This window comes from Ipomoea nil, unplaced genomic scaffold (assembly GCF_001879475.1).
Source record: "Ipomoea nil cultivar Tokyo-kokei standard unplaced genomic scaffold, Asagao_1.1 scaffold2653, whole genome shotgun sequence".
In the NCBI taxonomy this organism is placed as follows: Eukaryota; Viridiplantae; Streptophyta; class Magnoliopsida; order Solanales; family Convolvulaceae; genus Ipomoea; species Ipomoea nil.
The window spans coordinates 1,754,526-1,761,743 of NW_017619081.1; positions in this window are offsets into that span (position 1 = coordinate 1,754,526).

Sequence of the window (7,218 nt, forward strand, 5' to 3'; positions counted from 1 at the left end):
CTTATTTTAATATGTAGACCTGGCAATTTATGTATATAATCCGTTAACGGGTCGACACGATAACGACAAGAGCACGATAAGACTAAACACAGATATAAACACGTTGAGGTTCAAATTTTTAACACGAACACGAACACGATTTGTTAACAGGTTAAACGGATTGACACGATAGACATGTTTTATTAACGGTTTCGAATCGTGTCGACACGATATGACACGAAATCCGTTTAAACCCGCTAAACCTATTAATATATTTTAAAAACCTAAAATTTAAATTTAAGTTATATATATATATATATATATATATATATATATATATATATATATATATATATATATATATATATATATATAAAAGAAATAAAACCTACAATTCAATTCATCAAACAAACCAAAAAAAAAAAAAAATTCAATTTATAACATTCATAAAATGATAAAATAAATAACTAAAAATCATAATTAAAGAAGTCCATACTAATTTTTAGAATAAAATTGAACAAAATAAAAATTCAAATTTCATATTGTTGAACATTGTGTAGGATATTAGCCTAATGTAGTAAATTCATCATTACTCATGTTAATGATATCTTTTGTAATTTCACAATTGTTCTTACCTAAATGAAAATGGTTCTTAGCGGGTCATAAACATGTTCGTGTAAACGGGTTAACACGATAATATTAACGTGTTAAACGGGTTCTTAATATGTTTAACGAGTTGACCCGTTAAGACACAAAACATAACGGGTTAATCGGTTAACGATTCGAGACACGTTAAGACTAAACACTAACCCGTTATTTTTGTGTCTGATTGTTAACGGGTCGTGTCCATAATTGACAGATCTAATGTGGACCGGTATTGAGGGTAATTAATTAGTAGTAGCTGTAAATGTTATTTTGATCTTACCCCATTCTTAACAAATATTTGTCATCTTATCTTTTTATTTTGATCTTACCCCATTCTTAACAAATATTTGTCATCTTATCTTTTTATTTTAATATGACGATATTGAGGACGATTAATTAGTAGCTATAAGTGCTATTTTGATCTTTTTTTTTAATGTTACTGTGCTATTTTGATCTTAATTACCCCATTCTTAACAAATATTTATAATCTCAACTCTCACACCCCGGACCGTGACACCGTAATATTTATAATCTCAACTCTCACACCCCGGACCGTGACACCGTGACTCAAGTGAATATGAATCACACAGGCTAGACCGGTGTTCACTGCGCACAAGGAGCCCCCTCACTTTGAGAGGTTGCTCCCATACTGCCGCTGGTGAGACTCGATCCCTGGTCATTCTTCCAAAGTTTCACCTCTATAACCAGTTGAGCTACCCATGCGGGCCAAATATTTATAATCTTATGGGAAAATGGCACTTTTTCCCCCTAAGTTATATACATATAGCACTTTTCCCCTCTGAATTATTCAAGTGGCTGTTTTTCCCCCTGAAATGTTAAATGGACATATTTACCCTTAAAATAAATATTTCATTTATTTTTTTCTCTAACAAATTATGCCCACAAGTTGGTTCAAACCAAACAGACACTATAGAAATCAAATCGAAATATTCTAATTACAATTTAGAATCGAAACCCGATATTTAGATTTTATTAAAATCGTGAACCGGGACGGCCGGTTCATGGTCCAAACTGAAAAAAATAAAATACATTTATTGTTGAATTTAGACTATTTTAAAATAAAAATTAAAATTTTAAAAATAAAGACGGTTTAAAATCGCTAACCGGATCTAGAACCGCCGGTTCACGGTTCAGGATTCAGTTTTTTCGATTCATAATTTTAATGAATTGAAATTAAAATATTGGGTTCTGGATCTGAATCATAACCGAAAACTTTTAATTCGATTGCTATAGTGTCTGGTTCAATTCGAATCGAACCGTGGTCATCCCTATGTATACGCAATAATTTATTGAAAAGGAAAAATAAATAAAATGTTTACTTTGGTAGAAATGTCAATAAAATATATTAGGGGGGAAAACCGCCACTTTTAAAATAATTGAGGGGGCTAATGTGCTTACATGAATAATTCAGGGGGAAAAAAGTGCTATAAGTATATAACTCAGGGGGAAAAAGTGCTATTTTCCCTAATCTTATTATTTTAATATGACGATATTGAGGGCGATTAATTAGTAGCTATAAATGCTAATTTTGATCTTACTTTATCTTTGACAACTATTTGAAATCTTATTTTAATATTAGATTTACATGCGCATTGTGCGAATAAGTTAATGCCAATGTTTATAATTAAATAAATATTTGAAAGTATATCAATGCAAGATTATATATGAGAAGTTCATACATAAGTAATTTAATGTCGAATTTGTTTATTTAAATATGTAACTCATAGTATATGAATAAAATGTAATATAGAAGATTCATTATAATTGTTGCTCAGTGTTCATTTAGTTCAACCATTATTGTTGAATAAATTATTATGGATAAAGAAATTCCTAATTTAAGGAATTAAGATGTATTAAAAATTTAAAATTTTTAATTATTATGTAACCCAAAGATATTGGACGATTGGTAAATATGATGTAACCCAAAGATCAAAATGCTAAAGAAAGTGTTTGGTTATTCAACAGTTTGAAGCAACAATTTGTTCCAAACCACTGAAAATACAACCATTGCAATTTATAATATTTTCAATTTTAGTGTTTTTGAGAATGATTTTCCCAAAACACTTCTATATTAGAAAAAAAAAAAATTACTTAGAACCATTTCGACTCCTTAAATAATAAGAGCCAGTTTCGCTGACTCACTACTTACCCATCAAAGGATGGGCAAGCTTAATTTCTTAATTCCTTATCTTCAAATTCACTAATTAATTATATTCACACTACCAATAAAAAAAAAAAAAAGGTCAGGACAAGTACGGAAGATGGAAAGATAATTAAGAAAACTTAGAGAAATTTAAATCAAAAGTACTATTTATTTAGACTATCGTTTTTAGATTAATTATTTAGACTAGCGTTATTACAAAGTTGCAAACATTTATTTTAGTAACAATTACAATCAAGCTCCCATATATTATCTTGCATTTATATACTTTGAATCACTGCTGTAAATTATGAAATTTCTGACCACCTAAAAGTGATCTTATATCAAGTCTAAAGCAAAAAGTGGTCGGAAATAGCAACAAAGGTTTTTCCGGATACCAAAAGTGGTCGGAAAAAGGCTTTCGACTTGATTTAAGATCATTTTCAGGTGGTCGGAAATTACATAATTTCCAGCAGTGAATTATTGATTTAAATAAACAAATTCAACATTCAATTACTAATGCATGAACATCTCGTATGTAATCTTGTATTGATATACTTTAAAGTACTTATTAAAAAAAATCATTGAGCATTATTCCATTCGTGCAATGCGCGTGAAAAAATTAATACTATTAATATACTACATTATAACAAAGTCAGTAATACTAAAAAAAAAATGACAATTGCGAGAAAAAAAAAAGTATGCGGTAAGCACAATGTTCACTACTGAAAGTGATCTTAAATCAAATCGAAAGTAAAAAATGATCGAAAATAGCTATACAGGTTTTTCCGGATACCAAAAATGATCGGAATAAAACTTTCGACTTGATTTAAGATCATTTTGAGATGGTCAGAAATTCCATAATTCTCGCGGTTTTAGCACAAGATAATTCCATTTCGTTTATGACTTACCCAATCGGATATGCTTTATTCCATGATAATGACTAACCTTCTACTGGTTGCTTTGGCATATATAATATCTAGGCATCTAAGCATTCATCATTCTTCTGGCATCACAAATTCCTAAGAGTGAACCATCATCATTAGGTGAAATAGGAAAGTATTAATCCTACTCTCAATTTTTACTATTTCTCATAAAATTTTAACGCCGATATTTTTATTGGGATCCATAGAATAAAAATGATTAATTATCAGTTGTTATATCAAAGAATAAAAGTGAAGGAATATAAGTAAGAAGTACATGCAGTAGAACTCGGTGAAATATTTACTACTTTAATTGACCAGAGGTGATTGATTCTGTGTCCAACTACAGCAGAAGTGACTAAAGATGCTTTTATTATACTTTACAAATGACTAAAAATTAAATGTACATATAATGGTTTATGTGTGAACATATTTTCATATAAAAGGTAAGAATTGATCTATTCATTTGAATAAATTGACGGTTGAGAGTTGTTGAAAAAAAAAAAAAAAATAACACGGTCAATATCATAAATTTATTGTAAATTTGAAAGTTTGCAATAATTACAAAATTGACTCTGAATTTTCATTTTACTAAAACCCTTAATATGAACTTTGATTGACGGTTGAGATCAGTCCTCACATTTTATAAGAGAACTATGTTCTCATTTAATCATACCCATACACACACATAAAAATGAAAAAATAATTTAAGAGGAAAAATACTTTTTTTTTTTTAAAAAAAAAAGTCAAACAAATAAATTTGACAAATGAAACTAAAAAGAAGAATATTGTTTACATAAAATAAGAACATTAAAGAAACCCGATGAAGCCTTGAGGAATGACGATAGATGCGAACTTATGTTCTCTCAAGCACAAAGTATTAAAACTCCTTTGTGAAAATCTAATCCGAGTAAGGATCATCTTGGACAAGATAAGCAATAGACTAATGCAAGCAACACTTCAACAAATGACAAATGATATAAAAGGCGGAGGAGACTAAGAATTTAGACTATGCTAATGTAACATGACCAAACTGAGATTAAGAATAAGAGTCAATTGACTTGACAACGGATGCCATTAAACAAAAGGAAGTCTTTTTCAAGGTCATTCCACACTCTTAGGACACATAAGGACATTCTCATGACTCATGAATGTCTTAGAGACATTTCATCAAACATCTTGTTCTTGACAATTCATACTCCCATTTTGTCAAAGATAAAGTATGATTAATTAGCCCATCGAGTTTAGATTAGGTAATCATTTTCCAATCACGGTAGTTAACATCATCAAATTAAACCAAATCCGATCCCATCACTCATATTCAACCAATTCAAAATCACATTCCTATAAACCTAATCTTCATCCCTATCTCATTCCTATAAGGAGACTACCATACATTATCATAATGAAAACAATAATCACAGATTCAAGAATAGAAGATAGAGAGTTCCATATCAACATGCACAAAATAATGAATCAAAGCAACAAAGTAAACAAATAAAATTTCAATGAATTGAAATTGGAATTTACTTATCTAACTGGAGATGAATCTTCAACCAACACTTCTTCCAAGTAGAAATAAAGCTTGAATGTAGCTAAAACCTAAAACGGAAATTGGAATTGAAGTGTAAATTGGAAATGTAAATTGTTCTAGGGTTTAAGAGCTAAGAATTGAAACTAAGGTCTAGAAATTAAAAATGATCCAACTCTCTAATTTTTTTTTTGTGGTCCAAGTCTTTCTCTGTCCATGTAACGGACAGGTCCACCCAGTTCGCTTCGGAAGGCACAGAAGTTGGCCTAAAGGGAATCGTCACTTGTGGAAATTGAACCCAAGTTATCCCGAAATTCTCCTCCACAAAGAGAGCTCATTTGCCACTTGAGCTACCCTGTTGGGTTGATCCAACAGGGTATCACTTGAGCTACCCTGTTGGGTTGATCCAACTCTCTAATATGATATAATGTTTAATGCCTAAAACGAATCAAATTTCCCCTTTTATAGCTTCGGATTAGGCACATCATGAGTGTGATAGGCCTCATTACAGTCTTAATGTGATCTCTGAAGTTCATATCACGAATAGTCTCACGAGCGTGACGTGTTGCATGATAGCAGAAGTTTATCTTCAGGACTCCCCTCACGTGCGTAATTCCTGGTGTGACACGCTCATCCTCTAACATTCATCCTATTTTGAGTTCAAATTGTCTAGTATTTAGTTCTTTTATCCTCCAAACCTTGATATGTTCCTGATTTGCTCCTTCCTAAACAATTTATTACATAATTAATCATAAAATAGCATCTTAACACCTATCAAACCTTTTCACACTTTAGAATTTGCTTGTCCTCAAGTAAGGTAATGTTTGATCAAGAAAAGCATATATGCAAGAGATTAAGCAATTGGGTTCACATTCATTAATAAATCACATGAAATAGCTATGTACAAGAATTCCATGTTATGTTGTTTTCATCATTTACCTTGGCTATAGATCGGGGTAACCATCGACAACCTTTTAAAATCAAAACTCAAGAGAAAGCCTCGATGGCTATAAGAATAAGGTTCAAATTAGGCACTGAACTACACAGGAAAATGTAATTAGGCCATCCAATTAAAAAAACATACAATTGACTCCTTAAACTAACAAAAAACATGCAATTGGGTTCAAATTGACCTGCCCTCTAGGTTAGTATTATTTATTTGTTTATTTATTTAGTTTTAAATATTAAAAGTAATAATAATAATGTAAAACCAACCCACCCTCCGGCCCCTTGGTCGCCGACTGGAGATGAAGTTTGCAGTTGGTCTCCGATAAGAGACGATGTGAATACTTTAAAGTATTAAACCACGATTAGTCTTTGTTCGTTGTTTGGGATAGAAGAAGCGGGAGGGTGAGCAGCGGGGATGATGTTGATGGAGAGTAGAAGAGACACAAAGTAATGGGCTTTGCCAGGATCCAAACTTGGTCCGGATTAGATGCTCGATCGTCGGCGGTTGCTCCGGCGGACTTGGTTTCCCTCAAATCGCTAAGGGCTACAGAACTACAGAAGTACTCTTTCTGCTCTCTATATTCTACTGTGTTTTTGCTTGTGTCCATATGTGCACTATTTCTACATTTACTTCTACTCCGCCTGCTAATGTTCATGTAATTTTGGAGAATATAATGTCACAGCACTCTATTTGGCACTGAAGTGGTGGAGAGCAGATTCAATTTTGGATGCAGTACAGTGAGTGTGCTATTTGAAGAATTGAATATCAAAACTGGTTGTTTTTCATTGAATTTTGATTCACTATATAAAAAAATAAAAATTCAGTGAGATTAAGTTTTTCTTCTCTGCGTCCAACAACTATGTTCGTACTGTGTGCAAAATACAGTCTTGGAAATTAGCTGAATTGTGCTACTGTTTTGGAGATATACTCAGTACAAGCATCAGAAGAGTAAAGCTTAGCATGAGAATTCTTTTGTGCAGTCAATCGGAGACAAACTGCAGAACTCGTCTCTAGTCGGAGATGAAGGGGC